General features: G+C 34.7%; 1 protein-coding gene across 1 annotated transcript in view; it reads left to right on the forward strand.

Moving 5' to 3' along the window:
- Positions 1–13,761, forward strand: part of LOC112047311 (extracellular sulfatase SULF-1 homolog) — a 123,941-nt gene that overhangs the window by 16,805 nt on the left and 93,375 nt on the right. The window lies entirely within an intron of this gene.

A 13,761-nucleotide genomic window follows, 5' to 3' on the forward strand; every position in this document is an offset into this window, starting at 1 on the left:
CCTGTGCAGTTCTTGTCGTGCCTTCTAACTAAAAGGAGCCGATAATTCCAGTACGGTACACCATAATACTCACAACTCAGCCATGTCGTGGTATATAGACTAGTAATGGAATTGTAGGCGTTAAACCTTATCCGGCAAAGTGTCGGCGTACCCATTCTATAAATAAACTTCATCCCTACTCAGAGAGGATTAAAGGGGTTGAAAAAATTAAGCTTTAATGTCTGAAACATTTAGGTACTTAGATAAATGGGCAAACATTTTGTTAGTATGAATTAATGTAATATTTATAGTAGGTATATGAACTACTAGCAGACTATGTAATTAAAAAGTATTCAATGACTACTCCCTTCACGATTTCTTGCATCTTATTCTATACTAGAGTTTAGATTTTAGGTTAAAATTTTCGTCAACTATCTATAGTAATACTAGTTTGTTTGTTTGCTTGAACGCGCTAATCTCAGGAACTACTGGTCCGATTTGGAAAAATATTTCAGAGTTAGATAGCCCATTTATCGAGGAAAGCTATAGGGTATATATTATCCCCGCATTCTTATGGGAACGGGAACCACGCGGACGAAACCGCGCGGCGTCAGGAGTGAGATAATTTTGCACGTTAACAGCTAAGCGAAAATATGTTAAATTAATATCTTTAACGTTAAATATGCGAAATCTGTATATCAATCCTGTATTAATAATTAGCATTTCAACAGTCTTTGACTGGTAAATCAAGTTTTTATTATGAATTTTTAAGAAGGGTGTCAAGAGTTGTCGGACGGCTTTGATCGCTTTAATAAGTAATTTCTTTTCGAATTTATTCTAGAATAACCCCGGTATCTTTCAAGTTCATTCCGCTACCAATCCATCCTCGGTAGCTTACGGTAAAATAAATAATCAGGATCTATTTAAACAGTGTTGCTTCGAGTGTATGTGGAGTGTGTTAATAGACGTTGAAAATATTGAAAGACTTGGTTCATTGAGCTCGTTAGAAATCTCTGCGAATTCTCTGACCATTATTTCGTCTATTAATATATGTACATTATTCTATTTTGGAACCACAGACTAATCAATAATAGGCACACGGAACACGACGGTGTCGTAGCCTCGTCAAATACAAAATTCAAAAACGAATACATTCTAGAGTCAGTACGACACGACGCGTCGCATCAGTAACTTTCAATATTATTTAAGAATAATGGCGTCATAAGTTTTTAAATATTTTAAAAACTGTTCACATAAACTAAAGAAATAAGTTTTTATGGGTTTAAGCGGCTTCACGACGCTGCTTGTAAAGACTCACATATTTATTGTGTTTGGAACATAATATGAATTTGTCTTATAATAATGAGTAGGTAAGATTGATAGCAGATGAATTCACTTCAAACCTTTTCTAATTACTTACTTTTTAAGTAGTAAAAAAACCTTTTTTTGTTTTTTAATCATAACAATACATAGAAACGTCATAGCCCAGTGGATCGTTTAAAATACAGTCCACTAAAATCACTCCCCGGGGGAATCTCCCCCACATTTATTGGCCTTCGTAGCCAGATATTAAGTTTTCTTTATTCTATTTATTCGAAACACGCCATACACGTATTTTCTTATATTTTATATCCTAAAATCATTATAATCGGAATTCGAATGACGCCATACCTATTGTTTCATTCTTTGTTCGTTCTTCGCATTCAAAGTTAAATTATATAGGTCAAGTTCTAGATGATCCATTTATTTCGTTAAAAACTGCATAATATAATAATAATAATTAGTGCCGCGTAAGTTTCGTAACCCATAAATCATAAATAATAATTCATTCGTAAGTAATAATCTAAGTTTTCGTAAAAGTGATAATTTTTATTACGAAGTGAGGTACCTACCTACCTTACTAATTTTCGTTAGTTTCGCCAGTTATTTTATTCGTTTCGTTCGTATTATTTTATCTTAAATATATCGTAATTGTTTGTAATTGTTCTTTATACCTACTCGAGGTGTATTGAATTAGTTCATTTTAGTTCGTTTTAGTTTTGAGATTACGTTGAGTGAAGTAAGTTCGATCGGATTCATGTAGCATTTATACCATACGATACGATTACGACTCACGACATTGTTCGAAAATATATTTAATTTTTTCATTTTGTTTTTTTTTTATATTTGAGTTTTTATGTTTTCGTGTAGTAAGCCGTTCTGTAGTGGGCACGGCAGTGAATACGCCAAGTTCGGTAAATAAAAAATATTTTTATTCTTGAACTTTTTTTATTATTTTTTTTTATTTTTATTTATAGTTTATTAATTATTTTACAATATGACGGAATCAACAGAGCACGCTGCTTTAATGCATCGCAGGTTGCATCGAGCGCGAATTGAATACTATAATTGAGTTAGGTATGGAGGTAAACTCAGACGTGAATTCTTATCGAAAATTTATGGTTTCTTGTATGGGACCCCGTATACAGGACCAATTTGAACAAATTCAATCGTCTATTGAAACTTTGGAACTGGAAAGCACAAAAGTTTTGAAACCTGAACACAGCAATATTCGTTCGACTTTTAATGACTTAATTAGAGAAATTATGAGTATTAAATTCGGTTTAGAGGAATCTACTTCCGAACCAAAACCGGAAGTAAATCAAAATTTAAATTCAAATTATACTGCAGTAAAATTACCGCCTTTATCGGTACCACCTTTTTCCGGTGATTATAAAGAGTGGAATTCTTTTAGTGATTTGTTCTTATCATTAATCGATCGTAATAAAGATCTTTCAGATGTAGCTAAATTTCAATATTTATTATCGTACGTTCGTGGCGATGCTAGTAAATTGTTAAAAGGAATGTCGATTACCAGTAGTAATTATAGAAAAGCATGGAGCATTTTAGAATATAATTATAAAAATGAACGATTAATAGCAATGCAACATATGGACGCTTTATATAAACTTCCAAATTTAAATTCACCGTCCGCCTCCGGACTACGCACTATTCTTAGTGGGTTCTTAGAAAACATTGGTGCCTTAGATTCTATGGGTTTCCCTATCGAGGAGTGGGACTTCGTGTTATTTCACATGTTGTATAGAAAGTTGGATCAAGATACGCGACTTACTGGACCAGTAAAGTCTACTCCATGTCAGTACTCAGATATATTATGAATTCTACTGTTATTTCGTCTATTTTGGAAAATGTACCGTAAAACAAAAGTTGAAGGGCCGAGTTGTTAATGGAAAAGCGCTGTCGCTCCAGCTGGGCGACTGAAAGGCGATCGACCTTTTGTGATTGTATCAAAAAATAGCTGTTAGAAACTCGCACAATTCTAGATAAAAATAATAATTTGAATAAAAGTATATAAATCCAATGAAAGTTTTTTATCACGAAATTTCGAAAATCGCTTGAGAACAAAGTTGAAATTTGGCAGGGAGGTAGTTTATACTTAGTAGATGTCCGCTAAGAACGGATTTTGCGACAGGGCCGGACTAAGAATCTCTAAGGGCGGATTCTGTATTTCTTATTTGAGCATTAATTACTTAATTAAATTAAACCTATAGATGGAGTTTAAGTTTACATCAATTTAAAGGCCAATTTAATATATTGAAGATGATGGTAATAAATTTTGCGAGCAATATAAATAGCTTAGATTTTCTAGATTATTTAAATTTTAAGTAGTATTGATTCTCTCCAGATTATTAGATAATTTAACATAATATACAAAATATATACTAATAATGTAAAACATGTAAAATATTTAATGATGTTCATATTCATTAAATATTATTTAATATTAAATTATAAGAGCCGTGATAGCCCAGTGGATATGACCCCTGCTTCCGATTCCGGAGGGTGTGGGTTCGAATCCGAACCGAGGCATGCACCTCCAACTTTTCAGATGTGTGCATTTTAAGAAATTAGATATCACGTGACTCAAACGGTGAAGGAAAACATCGTTAGGAAACCTACATACCAGAGAATTTTCTTAATTCTCTGCGTGTGTGAAGTCTGCCAATCCGCATTGGGCCAGCGGCGTGGCCTAACCCCTCTCATTCTGAGACTCAAGCTCAGCAGTGAGCCGAATATGGGTTGATAACGATTAAATTATAACATTTAATTCTGTAAAATCATAAAAATAGTTTAAGGTAGGTGTTCTGTTTAAAACACGAAACTCGAGCTAAGTAAACCAGATATAAAACATTTTAGTGGAATTTGTCTAACTACACAAAAGTGTTGAACTGCACAATGCTTTAGTTTTCCAGTTTATTGAAGTTTGTTTTGCTTGAAACAGAAAATACGAAACTTCGTCCGAGCGGCTGTGTGGAACATAAAAAGCTTAGCACAAATGACAAAAAGTATTAAATTATATATTTGGAAATATAAGAAAAATACGAGTGTTAGAGATATTTGCTCAGGTTGAGCTTATAAAGCTCTGAAATAATGTTACTAATTTAATTAAAGGAATAGGTTCTCAATTCAACGCGTATGTTTTTTTTTTTATCTCAAAACTTTGTCATTTCTTAAACGATTTAGAAAATTCTGTTTTTGTTTGAAAATTATAGTTCCAGATTAGTCCCTGTAAGGGCCAGGCTTAATAAAACACTTACTTTGTTAAAACGGCTTAAATCGGCAACGTACGTGGTGACAGTTAGGCGCTTGGCGTAAAAGTCGTTTGTATATTTAAAAGGCTGTCAAAGTATGACTTATGCTGTCACCATATACGCTGCATTTTTGCCTCTTTATTATAAGACACAGATTAAACAATAAGAATGGTATTTGCGTCGCTAACAGTACCATTAAATTTTCATGAAAATCGGTTTAGTAATTTTGTGTTAAAATAAAAATAACAAAAAATCACAAACTAAAAAGCGAAAAGTAACATTGTATATGCTACCTTCTGATCACCTTGAAGGCGGTGCCAACACAGTGATGCATTAACTTAGGCTGATTAAATCATAAAGTGTTAGGATTCAAAGACAGTTCTTTCCTGTGGTTCTTTCAGAAACGGCTTTCATTAATACGTCACCGGCTTTGCGCCTTCAAAGTGATCTGAAGGTAGCAAATACGATATTATTTTTCGCTTTTTAGTTTTGTGATTTTAAAGTCGGTTTATTTTTTTTTTGTTTTTATATAGTCACAAAGGTCTGGCTACCACAGGCTCTAAATCTATAATTAGTGTTACAACAGCATTGGTCTCACGAGGGCGAAGTCCCTGTGTACTAAATCGACAGTAATCAAAGCATATCAACACCTTGGGAACTGAATATTAATTAGACATTCATTTTGAATAATTGTTGTTTTCGCTTTCACTAACTGAATCCACTTTTACTAGTTATTGAAATGCTATTGATGCTTTTCTTGTCACTAAGAAAGTATGAACGTTGCATTAAACTGTTGCTAATTTGTACTAAGTGACTAACTCTAAAGCCGCGTACATACTGTAATTTTATTGTTATTTAGTACTAATTATGTACTATGTTTTGTAGCGATAGTTTGTTTAACTTAACTTAACTTAATTATTAATAATTAACCCTAACTTATATATATAGAATAGATTGGCATTAATAAAATAAAGATCAATCAGGATGCACTGGCGGATAGCACGTGAAAATCGACAAAAAGATTCCATCTATACTACAGCCATTATTGATGAGCACTGGAACCACTGTGGTGGACATAGGCCTTTTGTAGGGACATCCAAACGTCATACTGAGCCGTCTGCATCCAGCAAATCCCTGCGACTCGCTTGATGCTTGATGTCGTTGTCGTGTATGCGTTTTACTTAATATTAAAATGCGCTTTTGAATTAACAAACACATGCAAAAGATTGTATATATTTTTGATTATAGAGATTTTAACTTAAAGTAAATAATTAGGTTTGGTTGTGGTTTAATAAAATTAAGTTTTTGTGTGATCGCGGCCTAAGCCTCGAAACTCGTTTATCAATACAGAAGGCCTTTGAACCTCAACAGGACATTTAATAGGATGTTATTAGGTTTTTTATTAGATGTGACGTTAGGACTTGTAAATTTAATTTTCACAATTAATTTAATCTCGGTTAATATATTATTTAGTCACGCTAAAGGCGCGCTAAATTGAATGCAACTTGATGGATACTTAAAACATTAGAGGTGATTTCTGTTTGTTTAGAAAAAGCTCCGGAGAAAGCTAACTTTCTTTAGACAAGAAGTACCTATGTTTATATTTTTTTAACCGACTTCTAAATATAAGAAAGGTTTTCAACTCGCCAAAATCCTTTATATTTTACTTTTAATACAATACTAGCAGACGCCTAAAACCCTTACAATTTTGAAGAACAGACTTACTCACAAAACTTCCCACCTAATGCCGCCCCCTCCTCTTTAAAGTAGGTAAACCTATACTCCTCGTGAGTCCAGCATGAGTGTGGCGGTTTACAAAAAAAATTGTTGTCGCCGCGTTGCAACGACGCCGCCGCATTTCAATTTACATGTTTTTAATAATTAGATTTTAACTATTAGGTTAATAATTATAAAATGTGAAATATAAATGTATGTATAAATAAAATAACAATAATAATAGGATTAACATAGACTAAAAATACTTAAAATTAAATTGGCAGCACTGTCTAGTTCGCTTGACATCGTGCGGCATCACTATTGGCTCCCGCTAAAAGCGGTGAGTTGCGATTGGCTCCCTCTAAAAGTGAATGTTTGTAAAAGAAAAGGTTGTGGGAGATCGCACCTGAGGCGATTGGGACCTCTGATAATTTAGGAGTAGTTCAAGAGATTAGCGCATTTAAACAAAGAAACTCTTCCGTTATATAACATTATCTAGTATAGATTATGAAGTTTGTTGAACTTAAATGTAAAAAAAAAAAAACATACATACAGCCGAACGTAGAACCTCCTCCTTTTTGGAAGTCGGTTTAATAGGATATTATGGCCTAGTACCTAGCAATAGTATTACAACAGTGACATGGACTACATATAATCGAAAATGTACTGCTTCTTTACTGTATTAGAAAATATTCTTTTTGTATTTGTCCAAACTTAACATCGGTTAAGCGTCAGTGTTCTTATACAATAACTGGGTGGGTAGTTGTCTTTGTATGCCCACGTTTGGCCTTCGTGCTTCGATGAACGCACCGACCGTCCAGCAAGGTTACAATCATTACTTATGAGCCCATTACCTACGCAACATATGGTTGTTAACTTATGTTATTTTTAGTAGCAGTTGAGCATAGATTAATCAATCAATCTTCTCCTTTAAGCCCTTATTCGCACGAGAGATTTTTTAACGGACGTTTAAAAAGCGTTCAAATACTACAAATGCATTCCCAAGTATATGTTAACACGCCGGTATTTTTAAAACACCACATTTTTTATTGAGCAATGTTGCATTTTCAATTTTGGATGTTGGATTTCCAGAACCTCATTCAACTTACTATACGCTACGCCCGCTAACGCTGGGTTTTAACGCATCGCTTTTTTAACTCTTGTGCGAATGAGGCTTAAGGAGAATGGTTCTAAATAGGCTGAAGAAGAATAATAGAGCTCTTTATGCAAGATCTGAACAAAAACATGAGGAATAACAAACGTCTGATATAACGAATGATTATATGTGTTGCATTGCTCCTCTCAACCTGAGGTTAAATTATAATACACCATCATCATCATCATCATCATCATCATCATCATCATCATTAACAACCTTTATTCGACTCACTGTTGAGCACGACTCTCCTCTCAAAATTTAGGCTTATAGTTCACCACGCTGGCCCGATGCGGATTGGCAGACTTCACACGCATAAATAATTAAGATAATTCTCAGATATGCGGGTTTCTCCATAATGTTTTTCCTTCACCGTTTGAGAAACATGATTTTTAATTTCAAATGCACATGACTTAAAATTTTAAGGTACATGCCCCCGACCGGTTTCGAACCTGCGCCCTGTCAATCGAATTTTGTAGTTATATCTACTGGACTATCACGGCTCTATTAATCAATGTACAGTATAATTATACCTGTAATAATATCCTTTAGATTGGAACACGGTGATACTGTTTAACCACAGAAATTACATGCCGGTTTTATTTTCCCGGACGACCTCTTTCACAAATTGCTCTATTAGTAAAATTCATGCATTTTTATAAAGCCAGCCAGTGTGTTTATTATTTATTCCAAAAGATTTTACACAAGACTTCGCCGCGACATATTTAGATTAGAATTCTTATACACATAAGCCCCCATTCGCACGAGAGTTTTTTAAACGGACGTTAAAAAAGCGTTCAAATACAACAAATACATTCCCAAGTATATGTTCAAACGACAACGTTTTTAATACACGACACTTTTTCAAACAGTGTTGCATTTCAATTTTGGGCTTCGGAAGTAGACCCTCATTTAATTTCATACTACCTATATTGGAACGTTTTTTAAAACATCCGTTAAAAAAACTCTTGTGCGAATGGGGGCTAAGCGTGTGGAAGCGTAATCTTTGTTCCAAGGCTATACGATTAAGATAAGTACGGTTATTATGTAAACGTTGCTTTAATATGCTAAAAGCTCAGTTAGAGCTAAATGAGATATCTCGAATGCGAACGATGCCTTAATCTAAACAAGATCGTGGAGGATATCTTTGAAAGTTTCACATTCGCAATATTATAAATTGTGCACGCTTTTATGAGATTCTGCACAGTGTAAAGAACGGTATCTTAGTCTAAGAGACGACGGTCAAAAGATTTATAGTCTTCGAAACTATAATAAATCATGACCTTTTCATGATCCTTTTTATAAACTAGCTGACCATAAATTGGTGAATTATATGTCAGCTCGTCTCACAAGCTTAATAATAAAATTCAGTGATTTCTTTTCCTAGATTGAAAAGTACATTATCGGCATAAAAGACTCTCCGTCATTTTTATTTTACTTCGAAATCGCAGCGCACGATGTAAGTGTGATCTCCGATAATACCTCTACTATATATTCCGCGCCACGAAATAAGTCCCAACTCCCATAGACGCGGCGCATATGGCTTAATGGAACTCATTATCATTTGGTAAAGGCGGTCATAATGTCACTTGTGTAAGGCGCTGTCAATTTTAGTTCCAGTTTTAGCCGCGGGATTTCTTTAGTGGCGTGTAGTCTAGTCCTCTACTCATAGAAGTCACATAAACGAATAAAAGAGTGTCAAGTAACATGGTACTCTAAAGTGTTTTGTTACCGACTTAATATTTTAATAACGCTAACAGCTCGGTTAGAAGGAAATAGGATATCTTGCGATGTGCGCGATGCCTTAATCTGAACATGATCGTCAACGATATCTTTAAAAGTTTTGCATTAGCAATATTATAAATTGTGTACGGTTTTATGCGATTCTGCACATTATATATATTATTATACACTAAGTAGGGTTATCCTAGTGTGTGACACGACGGCGACGGTCTAAAGTTTTACGAGTATAGTCCCGGAACCTGGCAAGGATTTTCATACCTACATCAAGGCCAAGCATATTGTAGCACTTAGCTATTAAGGTAACTCGTAAGTAGGTATATATTGAAAATAAAAATGGAATAAAAAATAGTTAACAACTTTTAATTTATTAAAAGACGAAGTTATGTTTCATTTGTAATTCTAACTTCATTATATATAATTTGTAATAAAAAGGTTCGATTTTTCTGACGGAACACACAGATCAAGTAATCGAATTTTCTGTGAAACGAGTCTAAGCAATGTGATTGATAGTCTGTGTAAATGTGTGTGTGTGTATTACACAAAGAATAGCTATGTGTAGTGTAAGGACGTATAATATAAATGTATACCTCTTGGTGTTAAGTACTTTCGATGTGTGAGTTTACCTCGTCCCCCTCAAAAACCGATAGACAATTTTGTTTTTAAATTTGGGTGCAATGCATCTCGATATGTAATTCGTCGGTCTATACGGTATCAGACCAAAATATTGACCTTTTCCAATAAAGCACACGAATGATGAATATAGAATGTAATGTAAACGCTCGCTAAATATTATTGGTCACACGCTCTTGGTCTAGTCGGCCCGTTATGGAATGTCATCTCGATTTGATATTATCCGTAGTCGGTACACTGTTACCGCAATGTGGTGTTGCTATATCTTAAGAAATAATTGCTGCGTAATTAGTTCCTTCATCTTGTAATATAATAGCGAAATGCCAATCTCCTTATTCTTAGGAACTATATACCAAACTATGAAATTATTTTACGATAATTAATTCATAAATTGGGGAAAGTGAAATTAATAGATTTTAGTAAAAAACTTTAATATTAAGTTGCGTTTATGGTCAACATAATTATCAACCATTTAACGGCCCATTGCAAGGTCAGGCCTCCCTTTTTTATAGGAGAGGGGATATGGAGCTTAAACTTACCACACTGTTCCAATGCGGGTTGGCGGGCACCAACTTTAACACAAACTTTACGAGTACATCTTTATAATATTGGTTTTCTAGAGATGTAAACGGGAACGAGAACTACGGTGAAACCGCGGAGCGCTGAAGTGTCTTAGAGAGAGATTTTAATTACCACTTTCATAAATTATTTTTAACCGACTTCAAAAAGGAGGAGGTTTTCAATTCGGTCGGTATTTTTTTTTTTTATGTATGTACACCGATTACTCAAAGACGCCTGGACCGATTTTAAAAATTCTTTTTTTGTTTGAAACGGTATAGCCCCCATTTGGTCCCATTGCCATCATGTGAAGATCTGATGATGGAATCCTGGAGAAATTGAGGGGAACTTTCGAAAATTATATGAGTGTCTAGTGTGTTAGTAAACTTTTCCATTAAGTACTTTTAAGCACTACAAATTCATGAAGGTTTAAAATCGATCTGATGATGCAGCCATAAAACAGACGAGGAAACTCCTCGGCGATTTACAGCAGTTACCTTGTGTTTGGGCTTGATTAATTTGTATTAATGAGAACTTTCCACGTAGTTAGTTTGTGACTGTCATTTAGGTGTTTGGTGATGAAGACAAGATAATTTAAGCCATTTCTGATAGGACCACATGAAACAACACTGTCTGCGAAATCGAAATCTATAAGATATTCTCACATGGCTTGAATTAATACATCACCGGCTTAGCACCGCCTTCATACTAATCAGCAGGTAGAACATATTATGATGTTATTTTTCGCTTTTTAGTTTAGTGGGTACGTTTTTAGGTTTTGAAGTCGGTTGTATTTTTTTATTAAAATTTTTATTATTATTGGTTATATATATATTGGTTATATATATATTTTTATTGGTTAGTTACAAAGTTTATAACAAACTCCGGAAAACCAAGAGCATAGCTTATTTATTCAAAACAGATGTCGATTAAGTAACCAAAAGGAATGTTAACAGATATATCTAATTAAAACATTTATATTCATATTTGCAGTACATTTTCATTTAATACTGCGTTGATTAGAGGATCGGCGCGAGGTGCGCTTAATAAAGTACCTTCCGAGGCACGGCGGGAATGTAAATGGTCAATTTTATTAACAGTATTTACATCCACAGCTAGTCCAAATGACTTTCGATTAAAGACGCAAATATCCTATTTAATTGTTTTCTTGTTTTGCCGATGTAGTAGGAACTAGAGGTGAATTGTTTTCGGTACAAACCATTCCATCCCTATATGTCATTGGCTTATAGAATTCGTACGAAGCGATTTGCTTCTTCGTTTCATATACATTTGACGGCCTCCGTGGCGCAGTGGTGTGCGCGGTGGATTTACAAGACGGAGGTCCTGGGTTCGATTCCCAGCTGGGCCGATTGAGGTTTTCTTAATTGGTCCAGGTCTGGCTGGTGGGAGGATTCGGCCGTGGCTAGTTACCACCCTACCGACAAAGACGTACCGCCAAGCGATTTAGCGTTCCGGTACGATGTCGTGTAGAAACCGAAAGGGGTGTGGATTTTCATTCTCCTCCTAACAAGTTAGCCCGCTACCATCTTAGCTAGATTGCATCATCACTAACCATCAGGTGAGATTGTCAATAGGGATGATGACAGTTTTTTAAATTGTATATAAATTAAGAGTATACTAATAGTAAAGCAATTTTGTAAAAGGAACAGGGTATCTGCGATCATTACTTTCGGAGCTACAGGGATTTAAAGAGTCAGATTTGCGGCGCTGCCGCGGATCCCTGAAAAACGCCCCATACAAAATGGCTTGAAATAATGACGTCATAGGCAATGTAAAGATCGTTAGATTTGTATGCGCGTTCAAACAAAATTACTAATATCTTTGTTATTTGTGCGTTTATGTTTATAGTTCATATATTAAAAAATGTCACATTTAATGTAAGGAAGCTAAAACTGTATGAATTTTCATCTAATTACGATAAAATATTTTTAATAGTTTTTGAAATTTTATAATCTCATTTATTTTGCAAATATCCAGACAATCTTTGCTTTTTATGTATAAATTATATAGTTAACATTGACCCTATTTACCCGAATGTATCATCGAAATCAATATACTCAAACCTAGTCATCATCCCCATTGTTGTTGAATCAAGGGCTAACTTGTAAAGGATAATAAAAAAAAAAAACGCATGGCTAGAGTATGGAAGTCTCTTCCGAAATCAGTGTTGCATTATTCTTACAACCTGGGCATGTTTAAGAAGAGAGTGAATAGGCTACCTCCTAGGCGAGTTTTGCCTTGGACGTGGACCACATCTGCACTTAAGCGCGGGCTTATTCCTTCCAAAAAACTAAATAAAATACAACTTAGAGTTGCACTTTTAAACGTTAAGTTGCTACGGGTTCGGAAGGCACACAGTGGTACTTTAGAAAGACGGTTTACAGCGTTGTAAGAGGTTTAAGGTGAACAGACATTTATATGTATTAAGTATGACAGACGATTTGGAGTGTAAAATACCACATAATAATTATGTACCTACTAGCGACCGCCCGTGACTTCGTCCGCATGGAATTTAGTTTTTCACAAATCCCTCAGGAACCGTGGATTTTTCCGGGATGAAAAGTAGCCTATGTATTAATCCTGAGTAAAATCTATTTCCATTCTGAATTTCAACCAAATCGGTTCAGTAATTGCGGCGTTAAAGAGTAACAAACATCCATACAAACTTTTGCGTTTAAAATATTAGTAGGGTTATTAAATTATAATCTGCCTGTGGTAATCAATTAATATTAATAATAGACTAGCAGAACCTCGCGGTTTCACCCCCGTTCCAATAAGGAGTTAAAATATAGCCTATAGCACTCAAGGTCAGTGTAGTTAAAATATAGCCTATTCTATGCAAATAAGCAATCAAATCTTTCTTTTTAAAATATTAGTAGGTATAGATTAGTATTCAAATGGAACTGCCGTTCCGTTCTATGATAGTATCACCCTTTTCCTAATAAAGGACGCGGTCGTTTTGTATTTCGGACTTCCTCAAATTGTTTCAACGTAATCGGATTCTGATGACGTCATTAACTCCAGCACTGAACTGGACTTTGCGAGGATAATACGGGGAAATTGAATAAGGGGCTGCCTCGCTTTTACTGTTCGCACGTGCACAATGTTTTGACTGTTGCATACATAATCTTTTTAACATAAAAATGGAACCGTCTTTAAAGGTGTATTTCAGTTTTTGATTTTAACACAAAATTACTAAACCGATTTTGATGAAAATGAAAGCATGACATGACTTGACTTAAAACCTACTGACGGACAATGATTGACGATGGATTGTGCTTGACCACTTTCGCCCTAATAGAATAAATAATTAGATAAAAATAATTATTATTACTTGAGGACTGGCTAAGCCATGATTAAAAAAAA

Source organism: Bicyclus anynana, chromosome 4 (assembly GCF_947172395.1).
Source record: "Bicyclus anynana chromosome 4, ilBicAnyn1.1, whole genome shotgun sequence".
Taxonomy (NCBI): domain Eukaryota; kingdom Metazoa; phylum Arthropoda; class Insecta; order Lepidoptera; family Nymphalidae; genus Bicyclus; species Bicyclus anynana.